This window comes from Rhinoderma darwinii, unplaced genomic scaffold, assembly GCF_050947455.1.
Source record: "Rhinoderma darwinii isolate aRhiDar2 unplaced genomic scaffold, aRhiDar2.hap1 Scaffold_447, whole genome shotgun sequence".
NCBI lineage: Eukaryota > Metazoa > Chordata > Amphibia > Anura > Rhinodermatidae > Rhinoderma > Rhinoderma darwinii.
In genome coordinates, this window is record NW_027463914.1 from 198,045 (window position 1) to 215,460 (window position 17,416).

Sequence of the window (17,416 nt, forward strand, 5' to 3'; positions counted from 1 at the left end):
TCCATTGTGGCGGGCGGGCGGGCGGGCGGCTTTAATGGCTGTTTGCTGTTCCCCTACTCCACTTCACTATTTGACTGTGGTGCTGCATCAATCAGTGGCTGGCTCAGGTGCAGCTCTTTAACTTACCTAAAAGGGAGGGCGGAGAGAAGACAAGGAAGGTGAATGAGCTGTTCCAATGTGAAATGCCGGAAACACAGACAAACAGACGACACAAAACAAGAGGTGGCAATGTATTCATTAATTGCATTTAATCAATTAGCTCATTATCACTCATGCATTGTCCAACAGGTGTTGAAATAATGGGATTAAAAGGGGAGATCCCTTCAGAAAGACAGAAACAATGGCAAACACAAAAAACACTTTTGGAATCTGATTTTAGTCAACACATAAGGAAAGGGTGCACCGGTCCTGGAAATACTGCAATACCAGGTCAATGCGTGGAGTGGACAGAGCAAGCTCTATTTCCATCTCCCTGTTCTAAAAATCCATTTAATATATGGTCCCCAGATAGGGGACGTATCAGATATTAAACTGATAAGAACAGATTTTTTTTTTTTTTTTTTTTTTTTTTTTGCTATCCCTCAGATGGGAATTAATACGATCAAAAACCAACCATATTCAATCCAAGACAATTTCCATCAATTGTCCCCATCATCATCTAGACAGCGCTCATTACTCTTTTCTTTTAATATGTACAAGGAAAACAAACAATGTCTTCACATAAAAAATACAGAAAACAATATCATGATGAATAATCAACAATATCTATCCACTTCATCACCTTCCACACCCCCTCCGAATCCATTTCCCCTTTTCTTTTTTTATCCCACAAAAAACAAACATACAATTTTCCCAATACCATTCGCACACTATCTCTAACAGCTAATTCTTTTCTCTTAAACACATATACATTCCGAACATCCCATAGTACTTCTTTTATACATGCAAGCAACAACCACAACACTCTCTCTTTTTCTCCACTACACGCACACAACCCAAACATAAACATTTCAAAAGACAACAAACTCACCCCAGTCAACTCCTTACATAACGGTCCCATTCTCTTTATCACTTCTCTTGCATACTTACAATTCCAGAACAAATGAGTAACACTCTCCCTTCCATTACAGTCAGACCTTGGACACATATCACTCCTGACTAGCCCACGATTCCTCTGGAATTCTCTTACTGGCAACACTCCATGCAAACTTTGCCACACCAATTCACTCTGCTTGTTAGTCAAACCATCCATTCTTACTTTCTTCCATACTTTCCCCACATCTCTTCCTCTCACCATATTTATACCGCACTCAGTCTCCGCACACTCAATCATCCTATACACCAAACTCTTATTGCGCAACATCCTAACATCCACACCATGCAACTTATATTTCACAAGGAACTTATACATCCACTCATACCACACAGGCACAACAAACGCGACTGGCCTACGTAAATCTCTCGCACACCACTTCATCCGAATCAGGTAAGTCCCAAACAAATATCTACACATAACAGAATATTTTAAATCTGCCCTGACTACTCTTAGAAGAAAGATACACATATTTACCCCAAAGAATACTTCTAAATTAGGAAAACCCAATCCACCATTCCTCACAGATTTAATTACCACCTCCCTCCTCGCTCGCTCCATTTTCGAGCCCCACAAAAAAACAAACAGAATCCTATTTAAGCTCCTCAAAGACATATAATTTGGCGGAAACACTAAAGCAATATACAAGTATATTGGCAAGACAACACTCTTAATAATCAAAATCTTCCCAATAAACGATAAACTTCTCATCCTCCAAAAACATAATTTACTTTCCACTTTCTTCTTCACATCATCCCAACATTCTTTCCCATCTAATTTTTCCGTAAATTTCACTCCCAAGACTTTGATAGGTCCATCCACCACATTTACACCTATATCACCCCTCAATCTACCATTCCCAAAGCTTTTACATTCACTCTTATTCCAATTAACACGGAAAGCAGACGCGCCACAAAAAAACGACACTAGCAATTTCACACGTTTTATAGTACATTCAGAATCACATAGAACACACACATCATCCATATAGCCACTTACCTTCCACTCTCTCCCCCCACTCCCTGGAACCTGAACACCACGTACAACCTTATCCTTCCTTAACAAACACAATAATGGCTCAATCGCACAAATGAAAGCAACCGGTGACAACGGACATCCTTGACGCACACCAGAAGACACAATCACTCTCCTACCCACACAACCATTCAATAACACACGACTATATATCCCACCATACAAACTCCTGATTCTACATACAAACTCAGCTGGAAACCCCATTTTCAGCAACACCTTATACAAAAACTTATGAGACAACCTATCGTAGGCTTTTTCAAAATCCAAACTTAACAAATGCACATCCTTCTTCCTTCCCATACAATCCCACAAGCAATCTCTTAACATACACAAATTCTCATGTATTCTTCTCCCAGGCACCGCACAACATTGCTCATCCCCAACCACACACTCAATCACATCACGCATCCTATTGGCTATCACCTTCGCATAAATCTTGTAATCACAATTAAGTAACGTAATCGGACGCCAATTCTTCAATTCCTTCAGATCTCCCTTTTTCGGAATCAACACAATCACACCCGCACGCATACTTTCAGTAATTGCTTCATTCACCCACATATACTTACACAATTCTATCACATCTTTTCCAATCACATCCCACATTAGCCTATAGAACTCTATAGGGAGTCCATCTTCCCCTGGTGTCTTATTCACAGCCATACTATTTATTACCTTCCATACTTCATCCATAGTCACATCCTTCATAACACCTTCTTTCTCAGCCTCACTCAAATTTTTGTCCATCCCATTCAACACCTCACTCTCCAATGTATCATCCCTCCATTTTTCTGCGTACAATTCTTCATAGAACTTTGCAACTTCCTCACTCACATCATCACCACTCACCTCACTACCATCCAATCCAATTAACACATTCATACTTTGCTTTTTACCAAAAACCTTCTTGAAAAAGAAACGAGTACATTTCTCATCAAACTCCATTCTTTCCAACTTAGCCCTATAGATAATACTTCTACCTCTTTCAGACAAAAACTCATTAATTTCTCTTTTAACAATTATTATATCTTCACTCACCTCCGCACCTCCATCCCTTAACTTATACAACAAACTTAACTGAGCATTCAACCTCACATACTTCTCCCTCTTTATTGCGGCAACTTTATACCCAATAGTCTTAAAAAAGGATCTTGTTTTCATCTTCACCCAATCCCACCACCTACAGATATCAGTAAACTCACTTTTCTTCCTTACCCAACATTCATACCGATTTGCATATTCCCGCCTCACATCCTCACTTTCTAACAGACTCACATTCAGTTTCCATAAACCCCGCCCATACACACCCTTTACATCCAGATCCAAATCACACATTACACACTCATGATCAGAAAATAAAACACCTTTTTGTTTATAATTTACAGGTACAACATTCTGGGACACAAAACAATAATCTAAACGACTGTGAATTTTCCCTCTGTCTGCATGATATGTGTCTAACATCGGATCTACTTTACATAATTTCTGCATATCTCCCAAATTAAAGTCGCTAACAATCTCCAAAAAAGTTTTCCCAGACACATCCACATGACTTTTTGTGATATCACAATTCAAATCCCCCACTACAATTAAGGGCATTCTCCCTGGGATAAATAACTTAATTTTTTCAAATAATAACTTCCTCTCTAATTTATCTGTTGAGGCATAAACATTTATAACACAAAACTTAATATTTCTATATTCAAAAATTGCAGATATACACCTACCCTCCTCTATTACTGTATAGTTAACTAAAGACACTTCCCTCCCCTTTACTAAAATACCCACCCCATCATTTTTATTCAATGTACTACCTGACCATACTGTACTACCATACGCCCATTCATCACTTCCAATACATTCACACAGTCCACACTCCTGTAAACAATATATTGAAGCATTTTCTTGTGCTAAAAATTCCAAAATTGCACTCCTACGAACCTTGCTCTTAAACACTCTAACATTCTGAGAGCAAATAGAAAAAACCATCCTAAAAAGAAGCAAATGCACAAAAACAAAATATCACACTCTGGTGTAAACCCACAAACCTAAGGGGAACATAAAATTTGCATAATTTGCATACTTCCCAGCATTCCAGCAGTAACCACTTTCTTTTCCCTTTGATTAGGAAGCCTAAGACAGACAAAAAAAAATACAGGTGGAGCATTTTCCAACCCCCAGCCCTTTCTTCATTGCTGGAACACCTGCAAACACAAATGAGGCAAGGCAAAGCAGTACATAGACACAAGCACATGTTACAACTTTTAAAGCACATGTTACTCCACTTTTTCACAGCTAAAAAAGGAAACAGGCCTTCATTTTACATGAAGCCAGAAAGTAAGGCCATACAACCAGCACATGGCTATCTATACTGTAGAGCCACCTCCACCAGAGTCCATACTGTTCTCCTCCAGCGCTTGATAGACATTGCTGGTTTTTGTAGTGCTTGTTTCACTCCTCTCACATCTTCTCTTTTTGAAGGCCTTCTTCCCTTCAACCTGCACAAAGTCCTCCTCCTCCTCTGAAACAGCATTCCCTCCACCCTCCCTGGGACACTTTCCACCTCCAGGTTCACCAGATGGAAACACCTCAATATTAACCGGATCAGAGAGGTGAACTGGGCTTATGGTCTCCTCAATTAATTCCTCCAGGTTTCTCATAGGAGGCAACTCTGGAGCAACCAACACTCTCACTCCTGGCCTCTGAACTGGTACACGCAGCTCTTTCTCCAGTCTGGCCACTTCCTTAGCCATTTCAGCATAGGATTTGCGACTTCTTTCTGCTTCCTGCTGCTTTTCCTCCCTCTCTGCTTTTTCTTTATGCACATTAGGGCAGTCTCTATACATGTGAGTTGTCTGTCCACACATATCACACGCTTTGGGACTTGGGCAATTTCCCGCCAAATGACCCTCCTGTTTGCAATTCCTGCAACACTGCTTTTTTGCACAGTCAGCCTTGGTATGCCCAAACATAAAGCAATTTCTACAATACTGGGGCTGACCTGGGTAAGTCAGGAACCCTCTATGCCCAGCCACAGTAAAATTTGCTGGGGGATGTCTGCATCCTCCAATACACCCAGCATCCAGTCTGAACTTGACCCTAAATTTATACTTGCAATTAAAAATTCCCAACACATTTGTCTGTGGTACTCCCGCATGCACATACTCGCAGTACTGGCGCAGAAAGTTCATCAGGACTTCCACCTCAGTGAAGGGGTTATACACATGTACAGTGATTACCTTCTCCTGAAGACCAAACAGCGGTTGGAAACGGATCCCGGTCATTACCTGATCCTCAGCATGTCCCCGCATCCACTCATAAATAGTCAGGCACATACCTTCATCCACAAAGGTTACGTCATACAGACCCTGCCTTGGGAACTCCTGGACACTGAAAATATCCTTCCGGGATGCTCCAGCCCTTGTCTCCACGATATCCCGGATCAAGTACACCACGTTGTTCCTTCTTCCATCGTTTGGATCCACCTGCAGACGAATGGTGTTCCTGATTCCAGCCATCTTCAAATCTGTCGGTTTCCCACAGAAACAAAATGTATCCCTCCTCAAGGAACGCTTCTGGACAAGCCAGAAGCCACGCACCTCTGACTACGTCAGTACTGCACTTGATCGTAGCCAAAAGGCCGAGAAGCGATAACCCGAACGGGCCGCGCGTTGCCCGAGCCTGCCCGATACTGCTGTTCAGCCCTTGCAGCGATTCAGCCTACTTCTAGGCAATTCCATGGGGCCCTGCAGGCTCACACACTCACAGCTACACGGGAGGTGAATAAAGGCCGGAGAGGAAGCCAGACAGGATTTGCTTTTTTTGCTTGCACCACAATGCAGTGCTGAAAGAGGAGGAATCTACATAAAAACGCCTTCCTGGCAACGCCCAAATGCCCTGCTGCCATGCAGATAAACACTGGCAGCGGCAGCAAGTGCATGCCCACAGCCACCCCTTGTTCCTTCACACCTTGTATCAGCTGTAATCCAGTCCAGTCCAGTGCTGCCTGCTGAGCAGCACTGACCAACACTGCCTGGGCCCAGGCTTTTATCTCTGAGGCCCCATTATGATGTCAGAAAGCTGGCTCTGGCTCCTCAGGGCTCCACTATGACACGTGCAAAGTTCCGTCTGAACTTTATATAAGACGGTGCGGCTCAGTCAGTCACTCAGTGTTGCCTGAGAGGGCAACACTGCAACAGCCGGCCGCCAGGCTGTCTTTTTTTGCACAGCTAGTTGCCTCCAGGAGGCCACAAGAGGGAGACAAGGGACTGCAAAATGGAAAATAAGCATCCACCAACTTTACAGACAACTTCTCCTTGCTCCTACAACCTCCATCCTTGCACAGTTTGTTATTCTTCTAGGTAACATAGTAACAAATCCAAATTGCTGCTCTCTTTGTAGGCAAGCAAGGCTTTGTTGCAACTGCAATTCTTACTCCTTCTTGAAATGTAGGGACGACAGTACATTCCATCACATCCATCTAGTGTACACAGGTAGGTCCATTGTGGCGGGCGGGCGGGCGGCTTTAATGGCTGTTTGCTGTTCCCCTACTCCACTCCACTATTTGACTGTGGTGCTGCATCAATCAGTGGCTGGCTCAGGTGCAGCTCTTTAACTTACCTAAAAGGGAGGGCGGAGAGAAGACAAGGAAGGTGAATGAGCTGTTCCAATGTGAAATGCCGGAAACACAGACACACAGACAACACAAAACAAGAGGTGGCAATGTATTCATTAATTGCATTTAATCAATTAGCTCATTATCACTCATGCATTGTCCAACAGGTGTTGAAATAATGGGATTAAAAGGGGAGATCCCTTCAGAAAGACAGAAACAATGGCAAACACAAAAAACACTTTTGGAATCTGATTTTAGTCAACACATAAGGAAAGGGTGCACCGGTCCTGGAAATACTGCAATACCAGGTCAATGCGTGGAGTGGACAGAGCAAGCTCTATTTCCATCTCCCTATTCTAAAAATCCATTTAATATATGGTCCCCAGATAGGGGACGTATCAGATATTAAACTGATAAGAACAGATTTTTTTTTTTTTTTTTTTTTTTTTTTTTTTTTTTTTTTTTTTTTTTTACCATTCAGTTCAACTTAAAGCAACAGTACAACGCAAGAACCATTTTGCATCTTTAAGGCATAAGTTGCCTTAGTCATACATCATCATGGTAATACTTTATTCCGATCAAAAAAGGAACATAATAATACAAGGGACAACATTTGAAACAGAGATAGAAAACAACAATTAACTGTATTTCACTAACCTTCTCCATTTCTTAAATTTCCAAACTCCCTCTGCGTCTATGCCACCACCACACTGACTATCCCAGCGATAAACCACATATAATCTCGACAATATCATCCTCACACAATCATTAATTGGTACCCACTTGTGCTTGAAAATACCTAAATTGCGCACATCCCACAAGCTCTCCATTATACACACCATAATCAACCATAATACCCTATCACTTGCCCTATTACATGCACCTATAGCAAACATTGCAACCTTCCAATCCATAAAACTTACCCCAGCCAATTCCTTACACAAACCACCCATTCTTCTCCAAACCTCATAAGCATAATCACAGTCCCAAAAGAGATGTCTTACAGTCTCACAAGAACCACACCCAACCCTCGGACAAACCTCAAATCTAACTAACATCCTCCTCCTCTGCACATCTCTAACAGGCAAAATATCATGCATCGCCATCCACACTATGTCTTTTTGCCTATTTGACATACCTGTCACACTTAACTTCTTCCAAACATTCACAACATCCTGTCCTCTCAAACCCACAATATTACACACAACCTCATTCACACACAACCTTTTTAACACAGCCTTCTTATTCTTAAACTCACCCATTGGAACTGCAATCAAATCATGCTTCCTAATAAATTTTTCAATCAGAATATACCATACAGGACATACATAAGCAACAGGCACAGTGGCATCTCTCTTAACCCAATCTAACCCATAAAGCATCCAACCAGCCATATACCTAACCATATACGCGCTCTTACTGCCTTTCCCCAAAAGAACCACCACCATTTTAATATAATTAAGCCCAAGAAAAACCTCAACATGTGGAAAACCCAAACCCCCATTCTCACAAGACTTATAAACAAATTCACGCTTCAGTTTCTCCATTCGGCTTCCCCAAAAAAAGGTAAAAACCATTTTTTCTAACTTCTTAATCTTCCTACTAGCGGTTGGAAAAACACAAGCCACAAAGACCAAAATTGGCAGAATAACCGATTTTATTATCAATACCTTCCCCGATAGAGTCAGGTCCCTAAGCCTCCAAAAATTTAACTTCCTCTCAATTCTCAAGCCACATTCATCCCAACTCTCATTCCCTCTTAGATCATCATTAAACTGAATCCCTAACACTTTCACTGCACCCACTTCATTTCTCACCCCTCCCATTCTTACTCCCCTGTCTCCAAAACACTTGAATACACACTTACCCCAATTCACTTTAAAAGCAGATGCACCACAGAAGAAATCTAACCATAATTTAACTCTATTCAGCCCAGCCATACAATCACTCACAACCACCACATCATCCATATAACCCAAAATTTTAACACATTTACCCCCGCTCCCTGGAATCAGAAAACCTCTCATTACCTTATCTCTTCTTACTAAACACATCAAAACTTCAATTACACAAATAAACAAAACAGGGGACATAGGGCACCCCTGTCTAACCCCAGATTCTACACTTACTTTTGAACTTAAATTACCATTCACCAAAACTTCACTTGACACATCCCTGTACAAACACTTCACACCGTCCAAAAACCTAGTGGAAAAACCCATCCTAGCAAGTACAGCAAACATAAACCCGTGCGACACCCTATCGAAAGCCTTTTCAAAATCCAATGCAAGCATCATACACTTCTGTTTCCTACTCATACAGTCACCAATCAAATCTCTCAACAAAACCAAATTATCAGTCATACTTCTACCTGGCACAGCACACACTTGCTCCTCCCCTACAATTTTACCTACCACCTCACGCATACGATTAGCCAAGATTTTACTAAAACATTTATAATCTGCATTCAATAATGAAATTGGCCTCCAATTACCCAAACACTTCTTGTCTCCTTTCTTGTAGATCAAAACAATCACACCTTCTTTCATAGACTCACACAAAACCCCCTTATCCCATATATTCTTACACACTTCCAGCAAGTCTACCCCAATTACCTCCCACATCTTTACGTAGAATTCCACCGGAATTCCATCTTTACCAGGAGTTTTATTTTTCCCCGCACTCATTATCACATTCTTCACTTCTTCAAGAGTTATCTCTTCATTCAACCCCACGCAGTCATCCTCACCAAGGACACTTTCCAAACCACCCAGAACCTCATTCATCAAACCATTATCAATCCATTTTTTCCCATACAACTCTGAATAGTATGATTCCACCACTTTTACCACATCTACACCCTCCATACACTCACCTTTCTCATTAATAACTTCATTCATATCTTCTTTCTTACCACACATTTTTTTGAAAAAAAATCTTGTACATTTTTCATTTTTATCTAGATATTCCACTTTTGATCTAAAAATGATTTCTTTACCTTTTCTTTCCAAAACCTGCTTTAACTCCTTTCTGGCTTCTTCCAACAAATCACTCATATCGATCCCATTTTCACCCATCTTACGTAACCATTCTATCCTAACATTCAGATCTTTATACTGGTTACGTAGTCTAGTAGCTTGTTTATGTCCCCATTTTACAAAAAAAATTTTAATCTGCACTTTCACCCAATCCCACCACTTAAGCACATCTTTAAAACTATTTTTCTCCCTTTTCCACACAGCATACTTACACTTAAACTCATCCATCACTTCCACATCCTCTAATAATCTACTATTCAACTTCCATACACCCCTCCCAAAACTAAATTTACAATTACCTTCCATCCATACTTGCAAACATACATGATCCGAAAATGGTACCTCACTTTGAACAAAAGTCTTACAAACTAGATTCTTGGATACACATATACGGTCAATCCTAGACTCAACCCCTCCTCTGTCTGATTTATACGTTGGTGGTGGTGGCTTACCCAAATGCATTTCTGCCGTATCTAGAAAAGAAAAGTCAGACATTAATTGATTTAACTTTTTCCCGGTCACATCCAGGCCCTCTCCATCAAAGGAGCAATTGAAATCTCCTACAAAAATTGTAGGTATCCTCCCAGGTAGGAAAAGGCTCAGCTTTTCTAACAAAGCCAGCCTACTCGCCCTGTCTGTAGGGCAATACGTATTTATCACCCTGACCCTAAATCCCCTACAACACACTACTGCAATCAAACATCGACCTATTTCAACCACTGTGTAACTCTCCAAGTTTATACCCTTATTCCCCAGTAGTATCCCTACACCATCATTTTTATTAAACGAAGACCCTGACCAAACACATTGCCCATGGGGCCAATCCCCCTCCCCCGGTGGTTCAGATATGCCACATTCCTGCAGGCAAGAAATTTCTGCTCCAAGATTCCTGACATGATCCAAAACTAAAGCACGTCTAGACTTAGATGCTATTTGTCTGACATTTATGGATATGACATTAAATGTAGTTTTGGAGCCCATATCTTGATCTTTTTACGAACGTAACCACCGATACCCCACTGTCTGATCAGCCTACGCCTCCTGGAGGCTGGCAACCGGACACAAAGACAGCTTTTTCTGCGTCCTCCCCTAAAAAAGGAAAATCCTCAGAGAAATGAGAGATAGGGTAAATTCCCCTGTCTGGGCTGGCTCCATCCTCACTCAAGGGTGACAGCATAGTACGTAGTCTTTTGGAAGACGACCCTTCTCCCTCCTCCTCAGCAGATCTCACAAGAGAAGATGGAAAGTCTCCTTGGCCACCTCCGCCATCTTGTTCTATGTAAATTCCTTCCCAGGACAAGACCGGAGTCCTGGAGAGAGAAGCATCTATCTCACCATCCCCCCTCAAACCAGTCAAGTCATCAGAGGGGTGAGGCAGGTCTCCTTCCAACAAAGCCACTTCCATTTCTTCAGCCACCGTTTTGCTAGCATGAGTTAGCTCAGTGAGAGCTTCAGCAGGCTCCCCAGGAGGTGATGGCCCAGCAGGCCCTCTGGGAGGCGTCGGCTCAGCAGGCTCCTTAGGCGTCGGCTCCTGAATTTCCTGTACAACAGAGCTTAGAAGCACATTAGATGTACTGCCACTGGCTTCACCTGCTACTACCTCCGCCATAGTCCTCACCCTCTTATTTTTTGCACGCATTGGGCAGTTTTTAAATGCATGTCCCACTGTACTACACATATTGCACACAATAGGATTCTTACAGTCTTTAGCCAGATGACCATCCTGGTTGCATTTGTTGCATGTAACCCCTTCCTGTGTGCAGTCTTCATAAGTATGCCCATACGTTTTACACTTCCTGCAAAACACAGGAGGCTGGGGAAAAAATAAATAACCTTTATCACGGCCAATTGCAAAATTTCTGGGAGGGTATTTAACCCCCAATGGTCCTGCAGGGTCTTCTTCAAAGCGCACAAAAAACTTATGTTTTCCAGTCCATATAGACTCAGTGTTTAGAACCTGGTGGGAATAACTTGCATAGGAGCAGTACTTCCTTAGAAAAGAAAGAATGTCCTCCACCAACACATGAGGATTGTACATAAGCACAACCAATGGCACATCATTGTTATACAGCACAGTGAAGACAAGTCCATCCAGATCAGTATTTTGCAGGTTTGCCTTGATTGTCGCATACAAATTGTAACAAGCATTGAGACTGTTGAGAACAAGAGTAAAACGGTTACCTCTAGGGTCCTGAAGGCATAGAATGTCGCTCCTGCTGACATTGAGGGTCTTGAAGAGGATGTCTTGCACCAGATGCTTCAATGAAAACAGATCTCTTTTATCCAAGGGTACGTCAATACCAAAAGCGTTCTTGATCCGGGTTTCCCCGATCCCAGCGTAGCGGAGCCTAGCTCCCATGATCGCTCTACTAATGATCACCCAGCCTACCCCCTAATAGCAGCAGATGGCTTAAGCCACCGAGGTGGCGATGCCAAAAGGCCAAGGGCATGACATGCTGATCACCTAATGACACGAGATCGTGCCAAAAGGCCGAGAAGCGATAACCCGAACGGGCCGCGCGTTGCCCGAGCCTGCCCGATACTGCTGTTCAGCCCTTGCAGCGATTCAGCCTACTTCTAGGCAATTCCATGGGGCCCTGCAGGCTCACACACTCACAGCTACACGGGAGGTGAATAAAGGCCGGAGAGGAAGCCAGACAGGATTTGCTTCTTTTGCTTGCACCACAATGCAGTGCTGAAAGAGGAGGAATCTACATAAAAACGCCTTCCTGGCAATGCCCAAATGCCCTGCTGCCATGCAGATAAACACTGGCAGCGGCAGCAAGTGCATGCCCACAGCCACCCCTTGTTCCTTCACACCTTGTATCAGCTGTAATCCAGTCCAGTCCAGTGCTGCCTGCTGAGCAGCTCTGACCAACACTGCCTGGGCCCAGGCTTTTATCTCTGAGGCCCCATTATGATGTCAGAAAGCTGGCTCTGGCTCCTCAGGGCTCCACTATGACACATGCAAAGTTCCGTCTGAACTTTATATAAGACGGTGCGGCTCAGTCAGTCACTCAGTGTTGCCTGAGAGGGCAACACTGCAACAGCCGGCCGCCAGGCTGTCTTTTTTTGCACAGCTAGTTGCCTCCAGGAGGCCACAAGAGGGAGACAAGGGACTGCAAAATGGAAAATAAGCATCCACCAACTTTACAGACAACTTCTCCTTGCTCCTACAACCTCCATCCTTGCACAGTTTGTTATTCTTCTAGGTAACATAGTAACAAATCCAAATTGCTGCTCTCTTTGTAGGCAAGCAAGGCTTTGTTGCAACTGCAATTCTTACTCCTTCTTGAAATGTAGGGACGACAGTACATTCCATCACATCCATCTAGTGTACACAGGTAGGTCCATTGTGGCGGGCGGGCGGCTTTAATGGCTGTTTGCTGTTCCCCTACTCCACTCCACTATTTGACTGTGGTGCTGCATCAATCAGTGGCTGGCTCAGGTGCAGCTCTTTAACTTACCTAAAAGGGAGGGCGGAGAGAAGACAAGGAAGGTGAATGAGCTGTTCCAATGTGAAATGCCGGAAACACAGACACACAGACGACACAAAACAAGAGGTGGCAATGTATTCATTAATTGCATTTAATCAATTAGCTCATTATCACTCATGCATTGTCCAACAGGTGTTGAAATAATGGGATTAAAAGGGGAGATCCCTTCAGAAAGACAGAAACAATGGCAAACACAAGAAACACTTTTGGAATCTGATTTTAGTCAACCCATAAGGAAAGGGTGCACCGGTCCTGGAAATACTGCAATACCAGGTCAATGCGTGGAGTGGACAGAGCAAGCTCTATTTCCATCTCCCTGTTCTAAAAATCCATTTAATATATGGTCCCCAGATAGGGGACGTATCAGATATTAAACTGATAAGAACAGATTTTTTTTTTTTTTTTTTTTTTTTAATTCATTCAGATCACGTCTTAAAAATCATAAAATTCAAAATAAAAAAGACTTAGATCATCACAATGAAAACTGAAAACGTACAATTAATTTTTGTTTTCCTCTTTCCTTTTTTTTTCTTAAGAAATCAAAAAAACATTCCTTTTTTAACAGCAATAGTTCCTAACATATCCACTAGATGTTCCTGCAAATCATTACCATCCCACTCACAGTTTACAATGCACGTTAACCACGTTGGCACACCATACCTTTCAAGAAACCCTGGTAAATTTTCTCTTACACAGAGCCGCACCCTCCTCCGCATTTTTTCAAAATTAATTTTACTACGTAACTGCTCTACTTCTTCCAATAACCAGTCTCTTTCTGCTCTTTCCTCTTCTGAAATGACACTTTTTTTCTTTCTCTCTGCTTTTTTCCTTTTTTTCTCATCACTTTGCCCACTTCCTTCCAATTTGTGAAGCTTGCCTTCTTCCAAACTAACTTCCGCTTCCTTTCTTTTGACTATCTTCTTATTTTCCTCTTGTACCTCACGTTTGCTTTTCTTTGGGCACGATTTGAATATGTGCCCCTCCTCTCCACACATATTACATACTTTCCCTTTCTGACATTCATTATACTTATGTCCCTCTTGCAGACATTTTGTACACATTACTTTCTCACAGGCTTCTCTCTCATGACCATACTCTTTACAATTCAAACAAAACATATCCATTCCAAGAAAAAATAAATTTCCACACGCACTTCCAATCTTGAACCGCGCTGGAGGAAACAATAGGTTTCTAGATTCACCAATTCTCACAAATTTACAAAGAAATTTCCACTTCCCAGTCCAAAATCCAAAAGGGTTAAACACTTTCCCCTTTCCCACCACCTCCTCACAAAACTTATTGAGAAATAACTTAATGTCCTCTTCATCCACGTAAGGCGAAAATATTTTTACAACCACCAACTTTTTGTTTGGCACAAAATGTGGTGTTACCTTCACACCCACAAGTCTTGGGTCCCTTTTACCTTCCTTCAAGCGTTCTAAAAAGACAGCATAAATTTCTTCTGTGGCGAAGGTAACGTCAAAGCACCCTCTCCTCGGATAGTCCATCACCGCCAAAATGCATGATCTCTCCAGCTGAAAGAAATCCAACAAAAGAACCTTTGTGATGAACTCCAGATCCTTCCTTTGTCGCTCAGATTCCTCCACGAAAAACCGGACAGCATTCCTGGTACGCATATATTCGGGAATTTCCTCCATCCTGCTCCAAACGAATTCCAGCAATCTCCAAAGAATAACTTCAGTACCGAAGTACCAGGCAGGTGATCGCTCCCCGTTGCCCTGGACTAATCCTCCTCCCCAATAGCAGCAGAGGGGTGAAGTCTCTCCTAAGAGAAACGATCCCCCCAGGCCAAGGAAAAGGGTACCAGGGCACCTCCTGACCAAGAAACAAGGCAATACCCTAAAGTACTACACTTGATCTTAGCCAAAAGGCCGAGAAGCGATAACCCAAACGGGCCGCGCGTTGCCCGAGCCTGCCCGATACTGCTGTTCAGCCCTTGCAGCGATTCAGCCTACTTCTAGGCAATTTCATGGGGCCCTGCAGGCTCACACACTCACAGCTACACGGGAGGTGAATAAAGGCCGGAGAGGAAGCCAGACAGGATTTGCTTCTTTTGCTTGCACCACAATGCAGTGCTGAAAGAGGAGGAATCTACATAAAAACGCCTTCCTGGCAACGCCCAAATGCCCTGCTGCCATGCAGATAAACACTGGCAGCGGCAGCAAGTGCATGCCCACAGCCACCCCTTGTTCCTTCACACCTTGTATCAGCTGTAATCCAGTCCAGTCCAGTGCTGCCTGCTGAGCAGCACTGACCAACACTGCCTGGGCCCAGGCTTTTATCTCTGAGGCCCCATTATGATGTCAGAAAGCTGGCTCTGCCTCCTCAGGGCTCCACTATGACACGTGCAAAGTTCCGTCTGAACTTTATATAAGACGGTGCGGCTCAGTCAGTCACTCAGTGTTGCCTGAGAGGGCAACACTGCAACAGCCGGCCGCCAGGCTGTCTTTTTTTGCACAGCTAGTTGCCTCCAGGAGGCCACAAGAGGGAGACAAGGGACTGCAAAATGGAAAATAAGCATCCACCAACTTTACAGACAACTTCTCCTTGCTCCTACAACCTCCATCCTTGCACAGTTTGTTATTCTTCTAGGTAACATAGTAACAAATCCAAATTGCTGCTCTCTTTGTAGGCAAGCAAGGCTTTGTTGCAACTGCAATTCTTACTCCTTCTTGAAATGTAGGGACGACAGTACATTCCATCACATCCATCTAGTGTACACAGGTAGGTCCATTGTGGCGGGCGGGCGGGCGGGCGGCTTTAATGGCTGTTTGCTGTTCCCCTACTCCACTCCACTATTTGACTGTGGTGCTGCATCAATCAGTGGCTGGCTCAGGTGCAGCTCTTTAACTTACCTAAAAGGGAGGGCGGAGAGAAGACAAGGAAGGTGAATGAGCTGTTCCAATGTGAAATGCCGGAAACACAGACACACAGACGACACAAAACAAGAGGTGGCAATGTATTCATTAATTGCATTTAATCAATTAGCTCATTATCACTCATGCATTGTCTAACAGGTGTTGAAATAATGGGATTAAAAGGGGAGATCCCTTCAGAAAGACAGAAACAATGGCAAACACAAAAAACACTTTTGGAATCTGATTTTAGTCAACACATAAGGAAAGGGTGCACCGGTCCTGGAAATACTGCAATACCAGGTCAATGCGTGGAGTGGACAGAGCAAGCTCTATTTCCATCTCCCTGTTCTAAAAATCCATTTAATATATGGTCCCCAGATAGGGGACGTATCAGATATTAAACTGATAAGAACAGATTTTTTTTTAAGTTGGCTACCCCTTTTCAGGGGTGTCAATGATTTATTTCATGATAAAAAATACAGTTTACAATAAAACCAACTTTTGTACAAATGAATAACAATAAAATCAATATTTCATTGCATTACATTACATAAAAGGGACATGGTGGCAAATCTTTATATATTGGAGTTCCATTCTTTCACAAACCATTTATTAAGAAGGGTGGCATTTCTTTTTTTGTCTAATAAATAATAAATGTACATTTCGCTAAAACAAAGACCTAAAACATCATCAGTAGATAAAACATCGTGCTTAAAAATCAGGATGTTCCTGGCCTTCCATAGAGCTTCTTTGGCGCAATTCATCGTCTTCCACGCTATTATCTTTTGGCTCGCGGTTGGGCATCCAAATAGTCCATATAAAATCTCTTCATAATTCAAGTCTTTCAGGTCTGCCATCTTTTCCAAAAGAGGGAATATTTTTTTCCAAAATTCCTTCGCAAAATCACACGTCCAAAAAATGTGTCGAACTGTTTCCTCGGCCTGGCAGCCTTCCCTCGGGCAGACGGCAGACCTCGCGAACCTCCTTCTGTACTGGAATGCCCGGCATGGAAGACATTGATGAATGCAGCTCCAGGCCAGGTCCATCTGTGTATTAAAAAGATAAAACACATTAATAATTTTGAAGATAAAAGCACTTCGTTCCTCATTAAAATTCTCAATCCTGCTGACCGTCTCACTTTCTCTTAGGTCTTTAATTAATTTTTTACTGTTTTTCAGCTCATTTACATTTTTTCCCTTCAGGTTGAATAAGGTCACTATCTTTTCTAAAATCACATAGTTTATTGAGAGTTTAAAAGC

The 17,416-nt window shown here is 42.6% G+C and overlaps 1 non-coding gene and 4 pseudogenes across 1 annotated transcript; all 5 read right to left on the bottom strand.

Moving 5' to 3' along the window:
• Nucleotides 1-392: 392 nt before the first annotated feature.
• Nucleotides 393-592, bottom strand: LOC142716115 (U2 spliceosomal RNA). Its single transcript, XR_012871395.1, has one exon. It is a non-coding gene; the product is annotated as a U2 spliceosomal RNA (small nuclear RNA).
• Nucleotides 593-7,014: 6,422 nt separating this feature from the next.
• Nucleotides 7,015-7,185, bottom strand: LOC142716122 (U2 spliceosomal RNA; annotated as a pseudogene).
• A 6,329-nt stretch (nucleotides 7,186-13,514) lies between these two features.
• On the bottom strand, nucleotides 13,515-13,721 carry LOC142716099 (U2 spliceosomal RNA; annotated as a pseudogene).
• A 1,350-nt stretch (nucleotides 13,722-15,071) lies between these two features.
• Nucleotides 15,072-15,182, bottom strand: LOC142716132 (U2 spliceosomal RNA; annotated as a pseudogene).
• Nucleotides 15,183-16,420: 1,238 nt separating this feature from the next.
• LOC142716106 (U2 spliceosomal RNA) lies at nucleotides 16,421-16,589 on the bottom strand (annotated as a pseudogene).
• Nucleotides 16,590-17,416: the final 827 nt, after the last annotated feature.